This window comes from Ptychodera flava, chromosome 8 (genome assembly GCF_041260155.1).
Source record: "Ptychodera flava strain L36383 chromosome 8, AS_Pfla_20210202, whole genome shotgun sequence".
Lineage (NCBI taxonomy): Eukaryota > Metazoa > Hemichordata > Enteropneusta > Ptychoderidae > Ptychodera > Ptychodera flava.
The window spans coordinates 16,645,293-16,672,806 of NC_091935.1; the positions used below are offsets into that span (position 1 = coordinate 16,645,293).

Genomic DNA, 27,514 nt, shown 5'->3' on the forward strand with positions numbered 1-27,514 from the left:
AAATAACACAATTTAATTTGAAAACGTGAGGTAGTCTGTGAGCCCGTCTCTCCAAATTAATGTTTCTGATGGAAATACGCATAAAATTTGCATCTACCGTGCCGGTGTACCAGTCTACATGTCCTTTGCGTGCTGAGGGCTTCTCACTTTACTACTGATAGGAGAGAGTCGTGTTTTATGACGCAATGGGCAATTATCATAGTGGTTATCATTCCCAGATCTATGTCACCGTTGTAACGGCGCCGCCATTTAAACCAGCATCAGGCAACAATAAATTAACTCGGGAAAGTTTTACAAAGAGAATTCCCCATCACCTGGCGTGCTGCCCGAATAACCTTGTCAAAATCTGCGGAGACGAATCGCTTCGGAGGGGACTGTGACGAATGGTGGTTAATGACCCGCCTGTAGATTCGGGGATCCATCGAATATTTTACTACTCGCGGGAGAAAAGGCGCCGACATAAGTATAATTATTGGGAGTTCACTTTTCCTGCGGGATCGGTGGAATAATGTAAACTGTATATAATGTCTTGATGTCACTGATAGCCAATTAGGACGCTATTTTCATCCAAATATGAGATGAGATTGTCCCATTGTTTCGATTAACCGTTGCTCGCCTCATTACGAATGATTCGCGCTCACAGGTAAGAGAGTGAGCAGATTGGGTGCAGCGATTCATACATTATCGCCAGGCGGTCACCTCATAGGCTGGGCCGTGGCGTCCTATCGCACGTAGGCAAATTGATGAATGGGACCCTCTGTGTATGTCATAATACACGCCTTAATAACTAAAGGGAAAAGACATGCATTTGCCGTGTTCAGTACTAGTGGGCGGGAGCTAGCTGGCGTGCACTTGCGGTGGCCACTGTTCAGATACACCGAGACGTAGGCAGACAGAAGTGGAGAGCCCGCCCTTGTGCCCACCTGAGTGATCCAGATCAGGGCGCGAAGACCGCACGCAACAGTATAGAACGAGAAACAGTGAGCGAGTCAGTCAACCACGCGGTGTGTGAGTGCTGCTCCGCAGTTTCTGGCGAGATGCGACGTCTACAATGATACCGCTAGGAAGAGACAGACAGTGAGAAAGAGAGAGAGAGAGAGAGAGAAAGCGGCCTGACATAGATACGCTTCACTAATAATATTTGTTGCTGCTGTACATGTGCTCGACAACTAGTTGACTGAGGCAGCGACTGGAGATTCGATTATCCTTCAATACGCGTCTGAATTTCGAGCCTTCATTCTCTCTCTCAAATCCAATCACGGCTAGATACGCGCTAACATATTCCAGCTATCAGGAAAATCGTCACCCTAATCATCTCTCTGTCCAGACCTCTTTTCTTTCCTCTCCGTTGTCATGGTTGCGGCGACCGACATGATAGTATAGAGCGCATCATTGTTGTGTGAGCGCTGCAATACTGTGTGTGGAGCCACATTAGTGACTGTTGAAACCGACAGCAAACCTTTACTGTAAGTTACTGTCTATTTTGGTTAATTTTCCCCCATCCTAGTTCCCCATTTCTCTTCATCACCCTTTCTTTGTTTTCTTTCTTGAATATATATTTTAAGTGGCGGATATCCCCGACACATTCATTTGACGTAATGACAGCGCGTAACATATGGGTAACACCCTAAGCTTTTGTCTCGCTTCAACGTTAACTATACAAATACGACATTTTTTCCTCGTTTATCGCTATCAACTCATCTTCTATTAAATCTGGATCTCGCCTGTCAAATACTAACATCGCATGCGAACAATATTCGTGTATTTTATTTTCAAATCGCGTAATTTCCCCCAATCTTTTCGTGATTTGCTTCTCCCAGCTCCATTCTCGTCTTCATTATCCTCGCGTCTCTTTGAAAAAAACCCCGCTCGGGTATCGATTAATTCGCGGCGTATCCCAACGCTATGTGTTTCATACTGACTGTCTGTATCTGATGATACAGCCGTCGGGAACTCCGCCTCGTCATCGAGAGCCGTTCTTCCCTGCCAACCAAGCCTCCTCCGCCGTGTACATATGATCCGATGCTCGATTAATGATTTTCAGTTTTTGTTGGGATGTCATCTGCCTTATTCATCGCTGCAATTAGCATATAAAATGTATAGTCGCTTGCACCGAGCCCATCGATTCCCAGAAGGTCGCCATCCTGAATCTTTTGGGTCATCTGTGTGACAGCAAGGAATGAGCAGCAAAGAGGCGAGATCGACATGTTGACAGAAGGGCATGCTTGAAAACGCTACCTTGAGATGCTACTTCGTTCGATTTTGTGTTGATTCCTCGTCTTAGTTCACCAGTGAAGACGTGAACACTTATTTTTACATCGAAGAAGACTCTGATTTTGGAAGACACGGACAGAGCAGGCTATGCACGTGTCAGTCACGCGTATTCTCGGGTTGATAATACATTCGTGATGTTATTGCTTGAGAATACACGTAGCTCACTCGATGCTCGAAACAACTCGGCACGACCAATTGGCATGATCGGCGAAAACCAACCCCCACACCTGAGCCGAAAACGACGACCCGGAGGCTGCGTCGACCCCCCCCGATATGCACAGCCGCGCTGATTGCGGACGGATCAACAGATGATGCCTTGACGGCGCGGCCTGGCAGTCGTAACGGCCACCATGCATGAAACAGCACCTTCCACAAAGGTTCAGCGGAAATCCTTGCTTTGCCGATCGTATCGAACAAGTCTTACCAGTGATCTGCAACGGAAAGAAATCAGAGAGAAAATCGATGCGGTGCAGAACCCAACGTACACACTCCCTAATCAATTTCTCTGAAAATTTTTTCATGTACATTTCCATACAAACTCCTATTTCTATGCCGGAGTGATTTTTTGATGTACATTTCCTCTATACCTGTGTGTGATTTTTCAATTTTTGTATTTATATATGTATGTGAGTTAACGTACACGTGTAGTCATTTATTGACAAACCCTTTCCTCAAGCAAATAAATAGTTGGCTTTAATGTAAGGATTGATCCGTGTGCATGTTTTCCCCTTTCGTTTTAGTGTTCATTCTCATTTCAAAAAAATGGTGCACGATCTCATCTTCCCTACGGCTCTTTCTGTGCTGCACCGCGGCTTAAATGTTGGCTTCAAAAAAAATTTCACTTTTGCACGACGCTTGCTGCGAGGCTTGACGGAGATGTGATGTTTGCGCTACTTTAATCGACCAAGAGCCCAAAATCCGCGCCCACTGTTGTGAAATCAATCGAAAAACTTAGATGCCTCTATGTCTGTAAATGTAATAAAGAAAATGAGCCGGCCGTCATGGCAAAGACTGTTTCTCCGAATCTGATATAGTTCGGAAATAAGGAAACTAATCCGTCCGTGTTGTATTTACAATGTTATTTCTGTTAAATCTCTCATGTGGAGTCTTCTTTGTGAATGAAAGGGGCCTCTTGAATTAGGTCAATATCACAATGTGTATATATAGACGGCGGGACTGAGAGACGTATGCACGGGCAGACGAACAGACACTCTGAGAGTAAGGCGAACGGATACAGACATAGTGGAAAATGTGCTGGGACGAAGTGAAGGGATATCACATGTAGTTTATGTATCATGCAGTGTGAAGTAGAAGGCTTAATAACTGCGCTTAGGGATTTTCCGTTGCATGCTTAGGGCTGGCTTAAACAGTGCTTGCCACCTGCAGTGTTGTATAGCAAACCTCGGATTCACAACCGTAGTAACAACAGACATACACTCACGTGTACGACAATACAGGCGGGGAGTCTCTTTCTTTCTCCTTCATTCCAGCTAAAATTTATGCATTTACGAAAATATACTAGTCATAATCTTCATTACGGCAGTGTTTAGACAGACAATCACACGATGAGGAGCCTTAGTGAACGTCCCCTTCCGTCAAGTCAGAAACACGTCACGTGACTGTTCCTTTCAGCTGTCAGGTGAAACTGTTGCAGGATTCACAGTCTGAAAATACAGTCTCTTTTTTATGTGTAGGCCATAGGCCCGGAACTACACTCGATCACATTATCCGAATCTCGCCATCATGTCAACGTCTGAGCAGAACAACATCAACATTGAAAACATGAAATGATTTAAAATTTTCCGTCACCGTTTTCTTTTTAGATGGTACAATCACTAGTTATTTTTTCGTCGTTTGAGTCGAAACTGTTTACATTTCATACAAGATGCACATCATTATTTACGTGTGTACCCTACAGAGCAGAATTGTCCTGTGACATGTAAAACCTGAAATTCACTGACTGAGCGTCGAACTTTCAGGAATCGCTAAATATTTAATCGAGTGACGCGGAGGGTGACTCACATACCGGGCTAGACATGTTTTACGGCTGGGCTGCAAATCTGTTTCGTGCGACACCCCTCGAGCCATATATATCTTCAACACATGCAATTTGCATCGGCTTGGTAATACGGTCTACCTGCCATAAAATATGGGAAGTGAACATAAAACAAAAAGAGTTTAAATGCAAACAACGTTTGAGAGGAAGATGTGTGCGGTGGGTATAGACCTACTGTGTTAAACATCATTGATATTTCGCAATAGACTATGTTGATCAAACGACAGATATTAATCTCCTCAGTGCCCTCATAATAATGGGCATTTCTTTGTTTTAATTCGAATATCACCTACCTATTATGCCATTTCATTCTACTATGAAGGTAACTGCTCACCGTCCCCGCCGTCTCTATCACACCCTACAATCTGTCAATTACAAGAGCGGAAAACAATTGGGTGACGTCACCGACGAACCACGTTTTCGTTATTAGATTTACCATTTTGTTCGTCAGAATACACTCCACCCTTCTGCTCTACAATCAAATTTTCTAAAAAAGAGTGCGTTTTAGGCGCAGGGTTTGTATTTCATTTCTGTGTAGTTTGCACTTGATTTTATGGTATGTTGTATGTGTATATATGTGTACTCGTTTGGGTGTACGTCCACTGGGTTAAAATCCGCGTATCTGCTTCAGATATACTTATCGCATCGTACACAACGTTCGCTTATTGTCAAATTTCATTAGCGTGCACGAAAATTGACTCAAATCGCATTATCGAATTGTATATTGGTGGGCGCCAAAAATCTTGTCAGGGCAGCGAGCGAGGTCCCATGTGCCTACAAAGGACGTAAATCGGAGAGCACACAAAATGCGCCGTGCTCCGCAGCCCGCTATATTTCTTCACTCGCCTCGCTCTTTCCCATTTTCCATTAGAAACAAAAGCATTCTAACCGCTCGCACAAAAAGGCTACTCAGAGACATACCGAGGAAAAAGGGGTCGCCTCATCCCGAAACCTGCCTCACACAACTGACGGCTTAAAAAGTCAATACCTCTTCCGAGTTGGAACGCGAATTCATTGAAAAGTGCATTTTATAGAGTTCGACTATAGTGTTACCTTGCTCCAATCACGTGAAGCAGCTGTCTTATTGGCGACGAAATCAAATACCGTCGAAGACAATGGCGGAGCAGCCGAGCAGCCGAACACGAAATTTAAGACAGTTCATCGAAAGTATAAAGGGGAAAAGGAAAGAAAATAAGACACGCTTTTTCGATTTTATAATGAGTGAAAAGCCTTAGACCTTTCCCGGAGAAAAGGATATTTATTTCTCGTAATATTCACGCAGCCCGCGACCTACAAGTTTACTTTCAACTAAAAGCACTGATATTTTTACTCGAGTCCAGTCTTGAATGAACCTTGAATGAAAATAGTATTTCATTGTTTTACCAACATCGTTAATAAACAACGGTGATATAAGCACACACAGACAGAACGATAACGCCTGTATGGCCACAAATATCACCACGGCATGCGAAATTTGTCGTCGGTATAAAAGTGTGTACCCGAGTTTGGATGTCGATTTTTGATAACCAGCTCCATGCAAACCGATATACAGCCTGATGATAAACAACTGTCGCTGGGAATTGCACAGAACAGCTTCCCCATATTTTCGGTTTTGGCATCACTGCTTGAGATAGCTGCCTTGTGTGCTCCGGTCCCTTAGGAAAGCTAGGTCAGTTATAATGGACACTTGAGTTTGGAAGCCTTACTTTGCCCAATAAGTGACTACTCAACGCCTATTACTAAAATGCGTTGACCGTGGTTTTTTTTTACTGATTGTGAGGTTTTTTAGGGATTCTCAAATCTGCAGAGTTAGCTGTGCAATATTTTTCCCATCCAAAATGCAGAATCAAAGTGTATATGAACCGATTGACATGATCACGTGACTGACAGGTACTTGCAAGTTCTTCTATAGTCTACAAATCTTTTTTAGCGGTGAATAATGTAAGTCAGGCAATTTTCAGTAAAATAAGTCTCTTCCTGACGTTTAATATAGCTCTTTAGAAAGTATACTTGTCGAACGCTTTCTTGGCCTTCAATGTCTGTGTGACAGTTGGGAATTATGTTGGAACCCAATCTTCGGAAGCCATATCAAAGAAGAGCCAGTCGCCTACACGTATTCAGCGTATTTTACATGTAGCTAACATCAGGCATCTTTGAAAAAAAAAGTTTGAAAATTGGCTTTGGGCAGAGGCTAGACTAATCAGCATCGGAGTATTGTCAGAACGATCAAAGATCTCAAAAAAGTAGGATAGATTTGTCAAAATGGTACGATGTAGTTCAGTCAGGATGCGTCGAATTTCCTGTTAATGGTGGGTGCAGATGTCTGTACAATACGACGTAATGACAGTATTCACCCTTTTACAGCAACTGAACTTGCGCTTACTCATTGACGACACTTCAAAGTCTCATCTTAAAAGATAGTTTATACATTATCTTTTTTTTTTCCCAATTCAGTCTAACGGTCTCCGATGTAACAAAATATACATAAATAGACAAATTGTCATTCCAGAATGGATCCGCAAATCGTCGGCGCTTTTTTGAATGACATTTCAAAGTTAGACCGACAACGCATTGAACGGGCGGAGTCGATAAAAAGCGCGGTGAAAGACCCAGCAGGGCAGACAGGGAAAAACGAGAAAATCCGAGAATAGACTGGCAAGCGACAATGAGATGTCGTCAGCGTCGACGCGGTAGACAAAACGTCAAAAGCATATGTTCTCTACCCGATCAATCAGCCTCATTTCACTCCCAACGTTGAAGTCAGAAATTTTCACCGTTCAATGAATACCAAAATATGCGCAGATACAATCAATTGTTTTTGTCACTTCCGCTTTGATTGCCCCTCCCTATTCATATCAAATCCTTTGTCTATCGTTCATATTATATCGTTTTGTCCTCATCACATGTAAGCACAAGATTTCTTGGACTTTTTTTCTTGTGCACACAATAGGTTAATGGAAAAGGGGGATGTCCTTCTAAAACCTCATCTTTTCTGTGATATAATTAAATTTTCGCCGAACATGACATGTAATTATACCCCTGCATTCAAGATTTAGGCTACTAGGCGAGTGTAAACTGAGCCAGAATGCTCGTCATTTTCTGACTGTAAATTATGTGAGAAGATTAATTCTAAAACAAAGCGACAATTTCCAGTTGCTCACGAATTAACTGCCTGTAATCGACTGTCAAAGGCGAGTCCGATCTGCGAAGTCATTTTCAAGTTTAGAAATGACGAACAACATCTCATTGAGGATCGAAGAATACACTTTTAGACGCCAAAAAAAAATTCATAGTGCATTTACACTGATTTAATGAACTTTCGAGGAAAGGGCGAGCCAAATTAACCAGCAGAAGGTCAAAGAATGACTCGCTGGGTGAGTCGCCATTATTGATAGGCTATCCACGGCTTGGCATCTGTTCCCATGGTAATTACTTAAAATGTGATGCATTCAGGTATTTCCTAAGTGTAGAAACATCGAGATTAATTTTTAGGGCAGAAAACGTTCACTTATAATCAGATTATTGGCCGGGGAATCCAATATTTTTATATCGCACGTCTATATTGGTTTTGAGTAAACGGAACACGTTTATGTGACATTTTCGAGAAATAGTGTTTGCTCGACTCAATAGCGAAATCATGTACTGTCTCGGTAAAATAAACATGGACAGTCCTTTTTAAGTTGCCACCAGGTACTCATATTGACATGGACTCAAAAAGCTACAGACATTGAACTCAGTAAACAAGCTGACATCACTAGTTTATATACCGTTCCATCGACTTTGAAATGTAACACTAACTTGGTCTGTGAAATCATCCCCAATGTGAATAGCTAAGAGAATCATGCCAAATCCCCCTTTCTCTGTCTCTGTCTCTCTGTCTCTCTGTTTCTGTTTCTGTCTCTGTCTGTCTGTCTGTCTGTCTGTCTGTCTGTCTGTCTGTCTGTCTGTCTGTCTGTCTGTCTGTCTGTCTGTCTGTCTGTCTGTCTTCTCTCTCTCTCTCTCTCTCTCTCTCTCTCTCTCTCTCTCTCTCTCTCTCTCTCTCTCTCTCTCTCTCTCTCTCTCTCTCTCTCTCTCTCTCTCTCTCTCTCTCTCTCTCTGATTGGTTCAATGGTAAGGAGTGTTCGTTGATTATATGTGGCGTGGACACAATAGTATTGTAGGTTATTGAACAGTTTACTGCTGTCAAGATATTGATAGAAAAGAAGAGCTGCCCTTTTAAGAAAAAAAAGAAAATTGACTGACAGATGCCGCTTAAAACATTGATCAGTGCAAACAACCGCACCGCTGTTTGTTTATCTATTAGCGAGTTCCATACGAGGGTTTAGGATTCTCCCAGTTTGCATAGTATTTTCTGATAAAACGGCTCTAAAATGGTTTTATGAGCGATTTTTCAATAATGTTAGAAGCGAAGGCATCGATTTTAATTTGCAGCGCCAGATGAATTGCCTTGGACGTGTTCCTTGTAATGAAAAAATATTTCTTTCCATATTGAACCGCATGTCAATTTTCTTTCCCCGCCCGTGTGTTTTCGATACTAGAGCAGACTTTGGGAATTGCGAAGTACTTTCGCCACCTCACAGGTTTTTATCAACTCTCTCTTGACAATAATCACCCTCAGAAGAGGAAAATAAGTGAAGGTCATGCGATGCATTTTCGTATTCAATTATTAACCAACGCGTTTTATTGCTCGTTCAGTCTGACGACATACTGCATTGCGGACAGCTTTAGTGGAATTTTAGCTTTCGTATTTTTTCACACGACTCAACTCGTAAGAATTTTCGGATTTCTTCAGCGTAAAAAATAATAAAAAAAAACCCGGCAACGATAGACCGAGAAATGTTGGACCATATTTCAGTCATTACATGATGACAAGACACCTTAATAGTTTTTGTCTCACTCCGCGCCCCAGAAAGAAAATGCGGGTTGATGTCTGCCTACATTTCATTGATATCATTTAGTCTGATTTCTACGCATTTTACCGCCATTTTAAATTTATATTTTTAAACATTAAGTTTTAATAACCTTTCATACTTTTTTGCGTTTTGAAGTCTACAATTTTCTCCAATTGCCACGTCTGTACGTCGACAACACGTAAACAGCAAGTCTCAGTGACGTTTTATCTCGCGTTCGTGGCAAGACTCCTACAATTACATCCGAGCTGACAGTTTTAGAGGGCTCCTACCTAATTGACATCTTTTTTATCATGACGACGAGTGTTTGTTTTGCAACATTAAAAAAAGTACAATTTCCATCAGTTTTCGTTACTTCTCTCTATAGGGTAAATAATTGCCAACGCGCGATGTATTGCACATTTATTGCGCACCATTGATTTTGAGTTGATTAATGCACTATCGATGCGCGTTACAAACGTGGCAGGTAGCAATTTAATGATAGTAATCACACTCCTTTCTCTATCCTCCGTCTTTTTTGCCCCTCGCCTTTCCGCGCCCTCCCATCTCTCACTATCTTCATTTTCCGCCATATATCCATGTATTTTTCTATCTAGCTGAACCACCAGTCTTATGTTTGCTCTTACATCTTCACTTCATTTGTCGCTGTTGAGTTTATAGTTGTTTATGGGCCACTCTGTTTGCCAATATGCCATATTCATTACTTGACTATTCCGTCTGTATATCTCTGCCCCTCATCTAGGAATCCGCCGTATGCGCGTTTTTGTTTCGAAAATGTTTCAGTTTTTGTCTCCGTCTGTCCATCTCTTTCTGCTGAAGTATGTACTTGTCAGTTTACGTCTGTTCCCGCCCTTTTCTGTCTATGTCATCAGTGTGTATCTTAAAAGAAGCCAAAAAGAGACTTCAATGCGGCACCGTTACACGTGTGTGATGACGTAGGTGTCTTACAGCCTGACAACAGAGGTTCCCCATAACACTGATAACATCAGGAATCTGTGTCTGTCGGCCCCTAGCCTTGGAAACAAACCCAACCTAGCATTGTTTAGGGGAGGTCTACTGATGATATAACAAATAGAATGATCAAAACATATCACCAGCGATTTTCCAAACCCCTTAAAACATCGGTTTTATCTGCCTCAAAAAAACGTTCACGATGCCTAAACACATTTACGTTCGCCGTCACAGCAACGTCGAGTCGAGCCCGCGTTGTCTGAGCTGAGCTGAGGTACAGGTTATTGTGTAAACCAGATCAAGATAAGCACCGTTGCAACAGACGTCGACAGCAGCCGACGAGAACGCGAACTGGACCTGGAGTGATAAATCCAGACATTCCTGTTCGATTCATTCACAAATCATCCCCGAGCAAAGAGTGTCCGGCGCAATCCATTGTCTTCCATGAAACATTTTCAAATTTAGTTGATTTTTTTTACATGAAGGTACAGGGTAACCATAGAAGCCAGGTTGAGATCAGATTTCCACGCATAAGTAATTTTAAAGTCTGAACCGAATACTTAGATGGCTGGTTTTGTCATATGGTATACTTAATGTGCAGTCACGTTCGATACCTTAGTGTCGCCTCTCCCCCGATAACACATCTTCAAGGTCAGACTTTGTAGCTCCTTATCTTCTCCTTCAACTCGAGTCTAGTCAGTATACTAGTGTCGTTTCTACGTCAATTTATGGAGAACCCACAGCTATCTCTCCTCTGACCTGTCTTTTCGCCGTGAAGTGATTCCACTCCCCTCGACTCCTTCTCTCATCGTGAGGTGAACTCTCAACTACGATAATTTCAATAGGGCGGCTATCTTTCGTTTCACACCCATCTTATGTATCTTGTCGTTAATCTGTAAAATTTTATCGGCCGATTTCAGATTGATTCGCCAATGTTGAAGGGCTCCCGAGATTGACGTCGCCCTCTCCTTACTGAACATACTACAACACCGCTGTTTTTTTCCAAACGATAAAAATACAGATTTATTTTAGCTGGAGTGGCTTGACCTTTCAACCCACCTATAATTGCGACTGGCCCATCTTCAAGTATGTTTTCTCTCTTCCATTCTTAAAGGATGACTGTGATTATCTGTTCATCTGTAGCCAATCTGTCGCGGCTTCTTTTTCACGGTCAAGTAATGGCTTTGCTTTTCTCTTTGCCGCCGATGCTTTTGGTTGTGTTGGCCGCCCTCCAGCTTTGTGTGCACTACGTCACGCTAATCGCGGCGGTAGCCTCCTAGGGAAATGGACAGGACGATATTTCAAAGAAAATAACCTTGAATTTTACGACCCACTGATTCAAAACACATCTCAATAATTCAGTAAATGCTTTTTTATCGCCCATATGAAGCAAAAAGTTAAACGAAACCTATATCCCGGTTCACTCATCCGGTGTAACCTATTTTTCTTCTCGTCAGACTTTCGCCTTGACTCCGGCGGTCAGTTGCTTTTTTTTGTTGGCAATCATTTTGAAACAATAATTCAAAAAAAATGTAGGTGACTAAGTGCTGATTTACGAAGAGACGGCAAGCCGGGCACACAGTCCATGTAGCCGACAATGAGATGCAAATGATATGCGGTCAAGGTCTCCTCAACTAACTTTCAGCTGGTTCTTCACTTTCTACTATTTTTATATTTTTTTTTACAAAGGCACAGACTTATTCTACCTGCAACTTAAAACTGATAGTGATTTTGTAGCTCATTCTTTACTATTTTTCATAGTTTTTGGTAGCCGGTAACAGACACTTCGTGTTCGTGTCGGCTACATGGACGATGAGCCGCAAGCCGAACCTCTTTGATAAATTTGCAAGGTGCAAGGCCCTGAAAAGTTAATAATTAATGCTTTGCCGATTTCGACGCTAACCCAGTAACAGTGTTGTCACGCTAAAATTATTTCCAATCAAAGAGAAGGTAATACTTCGTGTAATGCAATTCTGAATACAAAGCAACGAGAGTGTGATGACACGAAAAATACTTCCGGCATATTGAAAGGAAAGCAAAAGATAACGAAATCTTTTATCTGTCGTGTCGTCTTATTACCAAACTCGAAAATTATTCAGTGACGAATGCAATAAGTATCTTAGTGTCGCTAAGTGACAAGGCTTGTTCAGCTTGTCTGCGAAAAAATTGAAATATTCATAATCAAAATGGTTTTAGCAGGACGGCTAAGAATATGGTGATGTTCAAATTTCTGTCCGTTCCCGACATGCCAGGAGAAAAGGGTTGCAAGCAATAGGGACGGATCGCTGCTAATCAATACGGCATGAACTTAGAGACAAGATTGTTTCCGCCATATTGAACCGAATATTAATACCGCCGAAGAGCCGAGGAAAATGGAAGCGTGTCAGAGATAATGTTGATTGAGAGTCAATTTACACGCTGAATATTAAAAACCCGTGTTTTAATATGATGGATAAACATAAGAGCTCATCACATAAGATTACTCCTCTGTGTGTCGGCTCTCTCTCAGGCAATGTTTATCAGGTGTATGCCAGGAATAAAACACGCGGGTTCTTACTATGAAAATGGCTAGAAATTGAATTTTATACCGCGTTACTGCAATATATTTGTCATTATCTTTTAATTCATGTTAAAGCATTGGCAAACAAGCAGGGATGATAACACCCAAAGGAGCTTTTTTTTTTCTCTGTCTCTTTGAAACGATGCAAACGTGCGTAAGCGATGGGTACACAATACTGAGGCGCCGCGCCAGTCGAATGGAATATCGGGCAATGGAATGAAATTGCCACACTACAAAGTAACCAACAGTCGTCTGTTGTTTTTTGTGGAATAGCCCATAAGAAAAAGATAATGTACACTTTTCTCCACGTAGACTTAGACACAGAACATCCGCCTGCAGACCGTGTCTCTCTATACGATGTGCGTCACGGTATCTGTGGTTAAAAACTTGAATGAACTTGATGCGCGCGAGAGACATATTTTAAGCGTAGTCTTGAGTCAAGGCCGTGTTGACGTGTTTCAAAAACTGCCGCGGGGTTTTTCTCTTATTATTGTCTCGATTTGCGTGTATATAAATTCTTGTTCATGTTTAACTAAGAGAGGAGATTTTCCACTGTTGTGAACATGTGAAATCATTGACAAACCGAATGGCTGCCAACAATATATGAACGAGTTTCTTTCACAGATAAAAAAAATTACTGCCAATCTGGAAACAGAGAATTGAATTTGATTTGACAAAGTAAGGTAAATAGTAAACCATTTTCTGTAGAATATATTTGATAAAATCTGAAAGGCAAGGCAAGCTAACTTACATATTAAAGTCTATCGTCAGAAATTGCGATTCCCCAAGCCAAATAATGTCGCTGCCTCGCGGGATTCCCGAAGTCTAATTTGCATATCGTCTGCTGCTTTCCAGACAAAACCATGATAACGGCAAATTTTCAGATAACACGTTTCTGTCATACAAATGGGACATTATTGTCTCTCGGGTCATCTGCGGCAATCATTGTCCTAATTTAGCGATTTACTTAGATTTTGACAAAAAGGTCGCATTCTCTCAGACTGTATTTTATATTCTCATGTCTTTTCCTACATTCATACTTCCAGATATATGTCTTGCAAAATTTTAAAGGAAGAACGTATAGACACCGTACTACTCCGTGTATTAGATTTCTCTCGCCTGAGTTTGAATCATATTATATGATATAGGAAGAGCCATAATTTTCTCTATAAGTAATATGGAAAATAAGCTTACTGGAAAAGTAGGTGAAAATAGTGCGAAATTAACTTAAAAGACACAGCAGAATCGCACAAAAATAGAATTCTCGTGTTCCACGCTCTCTATATCTTCTACAGTTTTCCTACCGCTAGCTAAGCCTTCTCGCCCTCGGGCTGACCCCTACATATACTAGTTTGATCAATGTCTTATTTGCAGCCGAGGACATCAGACCTGTACCGAAATTTCAGTCGCGTTTCAGCGGAATACTAAGGATTTGAAGACGACAACAAGGAGTAAGGGATCCCGTCTGTTTACTGCGAAAGGACCATAGTATAGACGAGTGAAATCAGTGCTTTAGACAAGCCAGTGTTCCAATTAACTTCGGTAGCATCAACCTTGCCAAGCTTTCGTAATCCTCAAAGGTCAGGAACGACTTCCTTGCAGTGCCTCCCCCGCTAAACAATTTATACATTCTTTTTTGCAAGATGCGAGGGTGAATAGTGTCGAGTTTCAACGAGATTTCGCTCAGTGCAGCAAGGCAGTGTCGTCGCGTCCCGACTGATATGCCTCGGCAGAAAAAATCGAACAGCGTTTGGTTAATCCAAGTGTTCAACGCCGTAGACGTCAGTAACGCCCTTGTTAATTGGTTTAGGTCTTTCTCTATCTCTCAACGTAATTGCTGTATGTTATTTGTCGACACTGTACCACCCCTGTCTATTACACATGACTACTTCTTCTCCTTTTAAAGTACCCTGAAAATCGTACGCCATCACAGCCTTTTACTTGCAAATTTTATGGCTTGACTAAGCTTCTTTTCACGTACCATTGTGTAATTTGTTATTTTCGTATTTATAATTTCGTTTATATCATCAATTTATTATTTATTTTATGTGACGTAAACTGGTTGAAAATAACACAAGTTAAAGTTTTATGAATAGGACATTCTGAAATAAATATGTTATTAAAGTTTATGTTCTCCCCTATTTAGAAATACATGTTGGGGGGGGGGGGCTTGAATCACGTGACTGCAAAATAATCGGCAACTGACGTTGTCATTTTTTTCTTTGGATTACTGTCTTTAGAATAGCTTAGAGGCCAAATGTGGTGCAATTCAAAATAATGACAATATTGTACTTTTTAGCATTTCTATGTATGATCCAGTCATGATGTAATGCGAACAGAAATTTGTCACTTAAAAATATACGATAACGCGTGTAGTTGTGTCCGGCACACGTCCCTAATCATGCGCAAGTTACGCTGCATCGACGGCTACTCCTCGTGTGACTTGCAATTACAACTCCGGTTGAGGGCAGTTGTCGCAGTGAATATCACGTGACTGCATTTTTCACAGTGATGACTTTAGCAAGAAATCTTCTATTCCTAAGAAGCCTGGTGATATGGAGGTTTGGTACTGTTACTGAATGTAATATATAAACTGATATGTTAAAAACACGGACGATAAAGAGTTATGTATTTTTATTTCGAGGGCCTGACTCCTGTTGAATGTTGCTAGCTACATTGTGAATATTCCCCTGTCTGTATATGTGATTTAATCCCACTTGTTATATCCACTTTATTTGGCCTAATCTGTTGGCGTCTTTTCTGTCCTTTTCATCAGCTGATTCTTTAAGGCTTGCATGGGTTTATCTCCACCTCCGTCAGCATAAATGTTGTTGCATCTACCTGTAGGTTTGTCTGTCTGATTGCTCGTCGTCTATCTATCCGTCAATCACTGACATTCTCTCTCTCTCTCTCTCTCTCTCTCTCTCTCTCTCTCTCTCTCTCTCTCTCTCTCTCTCTCTCTCTCTCTCTCTCTCTCTCTCTCTCTGAATCTTACCTACATACATTTATATGCCTCCGTCTATTCAAGACTGTTGCTTTTTGTCTCTTTCTCATTGTGCGTCACCACATCTGCCTCTTCACCTTACTGTCTATCTCTTTGTATTCATTCTTGTTGACCCTACCTCTCTCTGTCCAATCGAAAGACTAGTCTTTACCTGTCCACTACATTGTTGGTCACTTAAAAACGTTTATACCCAATATCCCCCCCTTTCTTGAAAGATGCGTTACTATTTTCTTTACCTTTTCGCCGATCGATAAAATAAGTTAAAAGGATACAGAAAAATCAACTCTCAAAATGTTATTACAGTCCACTTGGACTAAAAATACTACAGGACTAATTGGAGGCGAAATGCCCGGTCCTTTTTCTGTTCGTCAGGAAATCAGTGAAACGATTTCCACAAAAGATATTCGTAGATGTGAAAAAGCGGAAATAAATTGAAATGACGCTGACAAAAATTGTCGATTCACAGTCCTAGATGCGACACAGGAAATTAGGAGTGTTCGCCGCGGTGGCGTGGTAATTATATCGAGCCTGGCTGTGCTGAACGGCGCATTCAAGACGTATTCAAGTTGTAAGTGATGACGTTGGCTTCTTCGCACCTGCCCCTTGGAAATGTCAGTCCCCGCATTCGTCTGCAGCGATTCACACATTGTGTGGACACAAATTTAAACATCGATTCGAATCCACAGAAACGTATTATGGACACTTTCTAGCATTATTAAATCTGGATTAATTTTCTCCAATTGAATACATAGATACACGTTGATAAGATGCCGCTGTATAGATTAAGGTCGACGCATATCGACCAGCTCCCCTCTCCCACTCTTATCCGTTCCTCTAACGAAGCTCCGAGTGCAGGCACCCTATCTTTCCTAAAAAAATCCATGTTTTCTGTCAGTAAGCATTTTAATGATTATCAGCGATACACTTTGTTCAACAAATCCAAATGTTATCTGCTTGTAGTTGAAGATTTATCTAAACATCAGATATTGAGTATTTGAAGACACAGTGGTACAAAGACGAAAATACATATATATATATATATATATTATATATATATATATATATATATATATATTATATATATATAATATACATCTATATATACATCTCTGAAGATTGCATTAAGCATATAAGTAATATATATTATTACTTTGTGCTTTGAGTAGATTATGCTATATTTATAACGCTCTGGCTTTAGCGTCGACCACTGTAATTTCCAACGAGGACATCTGTATACTGTACTTATATATATATATATATATATATATATATATATATATATATATATATATATATATATATATATAAATGCAGTCAATATTTCCAGTATATCGCTATCACATTTATGTAGTACGCATATACACATATTATATATATATATTATATATATATATATATATATATATATATATATATATATATATATATATATATATATATATATATATATATATACTATGTATATATGCTTAGTACGTTAATGTGATCGCCATATACTGGAAATATTGACCGCGTTTGTTAACGAGACGACTGTTTTATCTGCATGCTTTATGAACATTCAAGTTTTAGAATTCACATCAAAGTACCGCTGTAAAGAGACAATCCTTATAATTAATCAATGTTGAATATACAAATGTGTCTTTCGCCAAGGCAAAGTATCATTTTACATCGTGGCATGGACGGTTCTAATTCGCCCTTTAAACCTGAGATCGCTGAGAGAGGACAACAAACAGAATGGAACAGGTGCGAAGAAAATATCCTTCAAATTATATTAATCCGGCACATTTACCTGAATTGATTTTAATAAAGCTCAAGATGAAGAAAACACTGCACAGCATTGAACATTAGATCGTGTAAAAAAACAAACAAAAGCGCGGTCTGACCTGATCAGTCACGGCGAAGCTCCATAAATTAATCGGGATATAATACGATACTGTTTCTCAGTCAGCTTAAAGTGTCTGTCATGACCCGCCTGCCAAGCATAATTGTCATTTCACTGACGTTGGTGATCTAATTGCCTTGTTTGAAGGCATAGCCTGTTTTGACTGTTGCATCTGACGACAATGACCTTTTGGTGTATATTACATCACCCACCATTTCAATGTCGACAAACAACATACGTGACATCCTGCGATATTGTAGATTTAAAATCTTTGATACAGATTTCAAACAAATAATTACTAGTTTCTTCGTACGTATATATATATATATATATATATATATATATATATATATATATATATATATATATATATATATATATATATGTATATATTATATTATATATATAGGTGTGTATGTATGTATGTATGTATGTATGTATGTATGTATGTATGTATGTATGTATGTATGTATGTATGTATGTACGTACGTACGTACGTACGTACGTATGTATGTATGTATGTATGTATGTATGTATGTATGTATGTATGTATGTATGTATGTATGTATGTATGTATGTAATTGTGTTTGTGTGTATTTATGTATGTACGTATGGATGGATGGATGGATGGATGGATGGATGTATACACACACCTGGTCCATTGTACACTTTATATATACCCAAACCTTCATATGGGAGAGAGAGAGAGAGAGAGAGAGAGAGAGAGAGAGAGAGAGAGAGAGAGAGAGAGAGAGAGAGAGAGAGAGAGGAGAGAGAGAGAGAGAGAGAGAGAGAGAGAGAGAGAGAGAGAGAGAGAGAGAGAGAGAGAGAGAGAGAGAGAGAGAGAGAGAGAGAGAGAGAGAGAGAGAGAGAGATTTGAATATTTCAATTTTGAACGTGGAACATGGAAGACGGCGAGGATTAGGTTACAGGTTACCTTGGCTAGTTTTCCGTGCGTAGCATTCGACTGTGTCCCCTGAAACGTATCTGACACGACTCGCTGAACTCGCTAGTCTGCGGGAAGAGTGTTTTAATGTTATCTGTAGCGTAATACGCACTGCACACCGTGCTTCGTGAGAGTAGCAAGCGCTCGCCAGTTTCCCCCAGAGATGGGGGTATTGAATCCACACTTCAGTCATAATCTGGCGTTCTTTTCTCCCAGCCCTCGTGCCTTCGCGTGTTTGTGTGTATGAATCGAAAAAAACCATTGCGTTTTAAGTACACGCTGTGTGTGATGCTCCAAATGTTATCTAATCTCGCGATACGTTGATGTGTGAAGCGTTTTATGTTATGGTTTTTTTGTATGACATTTAGCCGACTTACCGCTGCCGGGTATAAGAGGGGAAGAAAATGGCTTTTAACGCTTTTAGCAAAAGAGAACGCAAATTGAATCGCAAACGTGAAGTGATCGAAAGTTTCCCTACTGGGACTTCACGTTAGGGAAATGCGAATCTTACACAAGAAAATCGCCAAACAGTTTTTTAAAGAGTGAATGAATGAACAGTAAAATGAATCGGGATCCATTCAGGTGAAGCGTTTCGTGGTTACGTCGACCTTGGCATTAATAATGCATATCCGTCCTGCCCTTATCTGCCTTTTAATACAAAAATGAAACCATTCTCATTTCGGCACCGTTAGAGATTAGCAACGCATATTTCACTTCTCGTTCAGCGAAGCCATGACAGCTGGATGCAAACTGCTCTCAGAGATAATAACACTTACTCAATTTCATGATACCGACTTTCCCAAAATATATATCCTGGAAACCTCTAGCGGTTTCTCCCTTGCCTTTCCCTTCTTTCCCTCCTCCCCTCTCTCCCCCTCCCCCCTCTCTGTCTCTGTCTGTTTGCCTGTCTCTGTCTGTCTGTCTGTCTCTGTCTCTGTCTCTGTCTCTCTGTCTCTCTGTCTGTCTCTCTCTCTCTCTCTCTCTCTCTCTCTCTCTCTCTCTCTCTCTCTCTCTCTCTCTCTCTCTCTCTCTCTCTCTCTCTCTCTCTCTCCTCTCTCTCTCTCTCTCTCTCTCTCTCTCTCTCTCTCTCTCTTTCTCTCTCTGCATACGTACGATACATTAGTATTAGTCAGTAGAAAGAGAAAGCGCACCAATCCATTAGAGTGAAAAATTGACCTGTTCGCGTTTTTTGAGTGGAATTATCTGCAAACGGGGTATAAAATTTATTGACCGTTAACAATGCTAGTCCTTTCCGTGTTTTGTTACAGAGTATTTGTCATCTTCAGAGAATTGAGGGCAGTGCAGAGAACCTGTTCCCCCAACAGCTCTATAAATCAGTTCTTTAATTTAAAATATGGAATATCTAACAACTGGTGAGGAATAATTTAACCGAGTCTATGACACATTTTCCTTTTTTCTACGTTATATTGCAGGCATTACTGACATCATTCGGATTGCCATGATCGAACGCGGGAAGATCGTTACCATGGTGACCTAGAAAACAAACAAGGTATGCCGCCTCTGTTTTCAACAGTTAGACGAGAAAGCAGCCAATAAAAAAACCAAAGTGATTTTTTTTTGCTCGAAAGAATGACATGCCCCGATTTTCTCAGGGATGTACTGTAATTTCAAACTGGGAACATGGGTAATTATAAGCTCGGCTCGAGGTGTCACGCCATTGACGGAAATGGATGGCGCTGTACGACCCGAAGTGCCATATGCTGTACAAAGGTATATCTAGGCGCTTCCGTGTCATACTCCAAGACAATTAACAAATACTGAGGTGGAATTTTCTGACAAAAAAATGCAAAACCTGTGCTTGGAATATTTTTAATGCAATGGTCTAACCACGCATCTGCATTTTGTCTGAACGACATGTGATTGATTTAAACAAAGGTTCACCCAAGCATGTACATGTGTCTGTGACGTCATAGTTGTCATAAGGATCTAGCGACAATGACGGTTCGACAGATGGAAATCGTTTCTTGTCACGCGGCGGGGAACATCCAACCGATTTTGAATTTACGTCAAATAACCACAATGCTCATTCAATAACGGCTCCGTCCTCGACCTACCAAGGGATTGCCGATCAGAATTGTGAAGGTGGTGGGGAGGGGGTTAAAAATAGAAAAGTGTAAAAAGTGAAATGTTTATTTTTCCAGAATTGTCACCTTTGCAAAGAAAAAAACAATCGTATCGTATGGCTTGAGGAAGAAACACGAAAGTAGTTTTGAACATATTATGCGCATTTTTTTTCTACCCCTAAATATGTCAAATTTTCAAAAAGGGAAATATTTTACCACGTCACTCTGACCCGCTCCACCCAAGATAAAATGGTATATCCCAAGGTTCATTTTCTCACCCTTAATATAGTTTTGTCAGTCTATCTGTCCATGATTAGGAGATATAATTTTCTCTCCCACAGTCCAACAGAATCTGATTGACAGACAAATAGATAGACAGACAGACAGCCGATGAGACAGACTTACAGACATATATGCAGGCAGATGGCTACAGCAGACACAAACAGACAGACACGGTTACAGTGGAATAAAGAGACAGAAATGGAGATGAATATGCAGGCAGTGAGACTGAGAGACTCTTAGATGAGCCGAAGACAAAGTGGGACGGACAGACAAACAGACAGATTACAGAAATGTAGTACTACAAGTATTACGGTTATTGATTTTGACTGAAATGCAGAGTATAAAGGTGAAAAAATATTGTTTAAAAGCAAATTCGACCCTCTAAATATAACGTAATGCTATATAGTGTCACCTTGTCCCTCGGGATGTTGGTTCCGTTATCTTTATCAATATTTGAAACTTGTGCCTGATACCATCGTTCGTTGCTTTGCGCTCATTGAGTGACGGTATTTCAAACACCACCACGCATGTGTGTAGAGTGCGATGCGCTTCCGTATCACCCATGAAAAGTACACGCCGCGGCACGGCACTCAAACGAGGATTTGGCGGAGTAGCTACAAGTGAGCCGAAGTTGAAATGTCATCCCAATATACTGATATATAGGCATTATAAAAAAACAGGCTCATTGTTGCATGAGAAAGTCGGACTTTTAATGATAAGAGTTCGCTCCTGCTTGCATTATTCATCCGAAAGCAAGACATATGACTTTTACCGGAATAAAGGATATTGCGCGTTTGTTCTGCTTGTAGCTCGCTTTCAATCAATTTGGAAATAAATTCCAGTTAACTCGGACTCCAGTGTGTAGGCGATCTCCGTCAAAGTCCCCTTACCAGTCTGTGTAGACGTGTTTACATGTTGTAAACGTGACTTGAATGTTATCCTGTCTCCCCTCTCCATCCTTTCATCATTTGCAAAATACAACATGTGTCACGCTCAACCACAACGTTATGCCTGTCGCTATGGCGACGACACATTTACCTTGCCGTAGACAGTGGCCGCCGCCCATCCACTGTCATCGCGATACTGCGAAGTCGTCGCCACCCCATGCTGGTGTATCTCTCTTTTTGTCACTCTTTTGGTGAAAAAAAGTATAGCAACTTACGGAAATATGCGAACATAACACAGTTCATGACCATTACTTATATCGTTCTGTATTCATGTATTCATAAATACATATCTTTTCCCCATTCGAATTACATAACGTAGATCATGTAGTTGCGACTGTATATGGTTAATCTCCGACTTCATTTATGTATAACTGATCTCTTCTTCTTTAAAAGAAATCGATACGGAAAGGAGAAATCTAAACAGGTTGCAACTGATACCGCCGTATTGATAGCATTTGATGATTTATTGGAAAATGGGAACGATCATGATGTCAAGGTGTCTTGAGTAAATGCCGATCAAAACTGTTCTCAAAACGCACCGCAGTCGGCAAGCCGACGGCTGATGCAACAGCAGTACCGGTTGACACAGAACGAGTCTCATAGAGTGTACGGCGCATGGGGGTTCGCGTGCTTGTCATTTTATATTCCGTGTTCGTATGTACTATGTACCGCCAGTGTAAGGCTATGAGAGCTTGAGATTGGTCAACAGCCAGCCCTGGCCCCTGAACAGGTGAGCTGTGCAGTGACTCATGACCACTTTTTTTTATAGAACGATCGCAAAACCAGAGTCTGAGTGAGGCGTCTGATAAAATGGAGGGAATCACAGGGCGGGTCTTTAAGCCCCGTTTGATAGAATTGTAACAAGCAATCCGTTGACAAACGGGTAATTTTTAAAATTTCCTCCATGATCAGGACCTCCTTAGCATAGCACGCCCAGTTTTCTGCCATTAACCGCTCTCTGCGCCGTTCACGACTGCTCAAACTAGATGTGAACCAGAAATTACCGTCAGGCTTCGCTTCATCCAGTCACGTGACCGCCAACAGTGAATCAAGCCATCGCATTGGCATCTGTGGTGATACCTGAACGCTTGGTTAATCAGTTTCTAATTGCTTTCAGAGAAGCCGACCGATTTCGACGTTTCCATGAAAATTTATCACCGGGTGACTTTTAATAGGCCTGCACCCGAACGCACTTATAAGAAGTGGCCATTAAATCGCAGACATCCCCGGTAAACTAGCAGTGCAGGGCATTCATCAATGCGCGCAAGCTGAAAGAAGCGAAATGCATCCACAGTGAATGACGTACACGAGCAAGCATGGGGTTCTGTGTCGCGTCCTGTTGTAGCCATAGACACAGTTATTTAGGGGGGGGGAAGGACATCTTGCCGTGGGCTTCTGGTCATTGGACACTTTGTTAAAACTCACCATGTCGGCTTCTTGTTCTTCATAGATATATCATATAGTGAATAGATCTCGGCTCCAGAAACGTTTCTTAATAAAGAAGAGTCAGCATTTTTTGTCTTAGCTGTATTCGAACCGACCCAGAGTCCTCAACGACAGGTTCTCCAACAGCTCTAGGTAGACTGCTACAAATGCCAACACACAGCATAGGAGAATACAAAAAGTGACACAGATCCATCCGTTGCCAGCAGCTTATACCTGCAGGCATATCTGAAAAAACGTGGTTTCCCGGTCGCTCTATTCATCCTATAATAGGATGTGTTTGGTTAAGCTTTCTTTCTGCAAGGAAAGCGCCGGGAGTGATGATGAACATGTCTGTAATAAAAGGACATGTTCATCTACAGAGTCTGAAGTAGTCCCTGCATTTGAAAAGACTATTAATGGTAAATATCGGTGCCCCTTTCATAAAAAAGCCGATTAAACTTGTACCGTTATGCCTGTCGAATAGGAAATGGCGATTGCGCGTGACATTAGGGGAAAAATGTTTCAAAATTTCAAATCTGTCAACGATGGTAGTTTGGTTCGGGATAGTACTTTGAATGCCGAAAGATACAGAGATTAGATAGAGAGATGGAACTATTATAGTAGAGAGAGAGAGAGAGAGAGAGAGAGAGAGAGAGAGAGAGAGAGAGAGAGAGAGAGAGAGAGAGAGAGAGAGAGAGAGGGAGACAGACAGACAGACAGACAGACAGACAGACAGACAGACAGACAGACAGAGGGTTAGATAGCATTAAAGCTCGATAGAATCACATATTTGAGATAAAACAACAAAATACTACCGAGTATGATGAACTGAGATTAAAAGTTAATATGAAGATAGTCGCGGGCAAAGATAGCAAGGGAATTGAGACAAGAAGACAAGTAATGATTGAACTCATTAACTTTGTTCAGGCCAATGGTATAAATAAAATCACAGAAAATGATGTCACAAATTAATACACAATATGAAAAAGACATACTCGTATTTTTCGAGTGATTTCCTTGTGTTTAGTCAGTTACTACATGCCCAGATATCACAGGAATGGGCTCGAGGGATGGCGAGGGATCGACAGCTCTGATTGGTACTTGACAAGCCGATGACTTTTTATGATCAAATGCCATTCTCTCTAAAACAAAGTGTACTTCGGGTGCGCTTCAAAGGTACAAGTGCCACTGTTCAGCAAGACTTTCAAGTCGAAACGCACAGGAATTTATGATTTATAAGCTATAGCAGATCTAGTGCCGCTTCAAAAATTGAAGGTTAGATCAGCTGTAATGAAAGCTAGAACTCATCAGCGTAAACGAGCCAAGAAATGATATCAGATGTTTAAAAGAAAGTTATCATATAGCTCTCTTCATTGTTTATCCACATATAAACATAGAGTTGACAATTTCGGGACAGGTATAGGGAGTATTATCTTGCTTTCAATGAATACAAACTACAGCCGATAGTCTTGCCTTCAAAGACTGCTTGCTGAATAATTTTTCTGTCTGTTCATCAGATCACGATATCACGAAGAGTAGCACTTTAATCTGAAAGGCATGGATTACTTCGATCTTTTCAGTCATACTGCTTTTCCTTCACAAATTTGCATTGTGAACACCGGGCATAGGACCGTCTTCTTCTTTAATTTGTAATATTTTTTTTTATAATCCCTATCAATACCTTACAGTTCTTAGCACAGAATTTCCTTTCGAAGCACTCGATTGTCATGGTTGATACACATGTGTTACTCTCAGTTAGTCTTTGTCAGGAAGTTGTCGCAGTTATTAAGAAATTGGGGCAGAAATTCCTACAGGGTGCACATTACAAAGATTGCACCATCTAACCTTTTTTATTACTCGGGTAAGAAGTTTGTCAGAGTGCTCCCACGTTTTCTGTAATTGAAATCTGATCAATAATAGTGTACAAGGTAATGTGGCAAGTGTCCGTTTGAATACGGGTTATGATGTCACTTCTCTCTAGCAAACACTCGAAAGCTAGTGACGTCATTTATTGTTAGGGATGAGATTTACAAAAACCGAACTTTGCAAAAACAGCATAGGGTGGGCACATTGACGGAGATCAACTTAAAAATTAAGCACATGAAAACAACATCCCTAAATTGGGTTGGAACGTCCGCTTCACATCCGGGTGTCACTCAAGTTAAAATGATAGGAGCTCTTCATCACTGCAGGATTTTAGTCACTTGAACGCCGACTGTTTTACCAACACAAAGCAATTACAGTAAGCCTCTTCTGAGAAGCTTTGAAAAACAAAGCTAACAAACTATGATCAGACGGAAAAGTACAGTAATCCCATTGCATCAAATTTGACCCTCTCCATCAATTAAAGTAATGGCCGGAATATAAAACGACAGAAAGAAGTGTCATACTTTGAGCACATGACATCACTGAGCTGATGCTAATACAAGTTTAAAGTGTCGAGGGTTGAAATTCAGTCCCTGCTAGATCACTGGAGAAACACTTCACCCGTGTCATTTTAAAATTGGCAGCGATAGCTTAAAGATCATTAGCCCAGCTCCCTCGAGTTTGTTTGCTTACATATCCTTGACAGTCCAACTTTCCCTTTTTTCTTCATTTACCATCGCGAGCACGAGGACATTAGAAAGCAGGGTCACGTCCGGGGAAAAATCTCTTATTTCCGTTGCAGCGCGTAGGCAATATTTTCTTCGATTTAGTCACTGAAGCCGCTATGTCAACATGGCGGCACGCCATCGAGTGGCTCGTCTTGCCTAGATTCATTTCGTGATCAAATGTTTAGATTGGATCTGACGCATGATTAGATCGGAAATTCGAAGCCATTTTTGACTCTAATCGTAGAATTTGACACCGTGGACAATTTTCACCTCAAATTGATTGTAGGGTCTCACGCATAATATCAATTCTCGTTAACCAAACTGGAGAAATGTAGAGTCGCCCAAACTGATTAATTTTGGAGATCAGAATATTTTGTAGAGTTTCTCGACTGTTTAGCCTGGAACGTGAATTCCCGGACGTGATTAAATAAGCAATGAAAACGAAACAAAAAAGGGTCGCATTCCGCTTTGAAATGAACAGCAGCCGTGACAGCTTGAAACGTCTTTAGAAACGTTAGGTCCAGGAATTACAAAGCTAACATGGCCGCTGGCATGACATTTCATTGAAATCCCAGCAGTCTGCCATTCCTTCACATTTTAATTCACATTTCCACGCACTGCTTTGTTCCATTTCCCTTTGTACCAACTAAAATACAAGTTGATAATTCACATATAGGGAAATGCATTTGTCCGTGTGTGTGTGTGTGTGTGTGTGTGTGTGTATGTATGTATGTATGTATGTATGTATGTATGTATGTATGTATGTATGTATGTATGTATGTATGTATGTACGTATGTATGTATGTATGTATGTATGTATGTATGTATGTATGTATGTATGTATGTATGTATGTATGTATGTATGTATGTATGTATGTATGTATGTATGTATGTATGTATGTATGTATGTATGTATGTATGTATGTATGTATGTATGTATGTGTGTATGTATGGGTGTGTTTGTGATTGTGTAATCAACAGATAGACAGCCTGGGTTATGGCCCAGAGTGCATGACAGTATGTAACATCAAAGTAATTCCTGGATCCCGCATTATTCATTTTACCAAAAACCTATTTGGCTCATGGACTATTTACGTTTACTTTGCGTCGCGCTGCTTACATTATATGCACACCTTTGACGTCCGCTTTCGTCAAGGAATTAGAAGCTCAGTCGCTAACCATGTCAATTACTCCTTCGGAATGAAAAGGTACTGCCTCAGAGTCCATAACATCAACGATCACTAACACGAAACTCCGTCCCGCCTTCGTAGTTTGAACAGCACGCAAAAGTGTAGCTTTGTATGTACACGTCTTAACGGCTAAGCTCCCCCTGTGGCTTAAGAGTTGTGTCGATTAGATATCGCCGCTTGCAAGTTTTACCGCCTTTAATAACCCCCGCTAAAAAGATGATAGTACGCTGATAAAAGGTGTGTCTAGTGGCGACTTGGATTATTCCACCGTCGAGGGTTGCGATGTCTAATACTGTTATCGCCTACTGTAAGAGATGAACGGGGAAGTTTCCACGCTGAGTTGACGCTATGATTGCCGAAAATGGAAGTGTCGTGTTGAGTATTAATGGATGTAGCAGACAACGGTTTA

At 40.8% G+C, this 27,514-nt stretch overlaps 1 long non-coding RNA gene across 1 annotated transcript in view; it reads left to right on the forward strand.

Annotated features, from left to right (window-relative positions):
• The first annotated feature begins 737 nt into the window (after positions 1–737).
• Positions 738–27,514, forward strand: part of LOC139138646 (uncharacterized) — a 59,889-nt gene continuing 33,112 nt past the window's right edge. Inside the window, exons 1-2 of the long non-coding RNA XR_011553652.1 lie at positions 738–1,466; positions 20,017–20,093. This is a non-coding gene — a long non-coding RNA (uncharacterized lncRNA). The remainder of the gene's footprint in view (positions 1,467–20,016; positions 20,094–27,514) is intronic.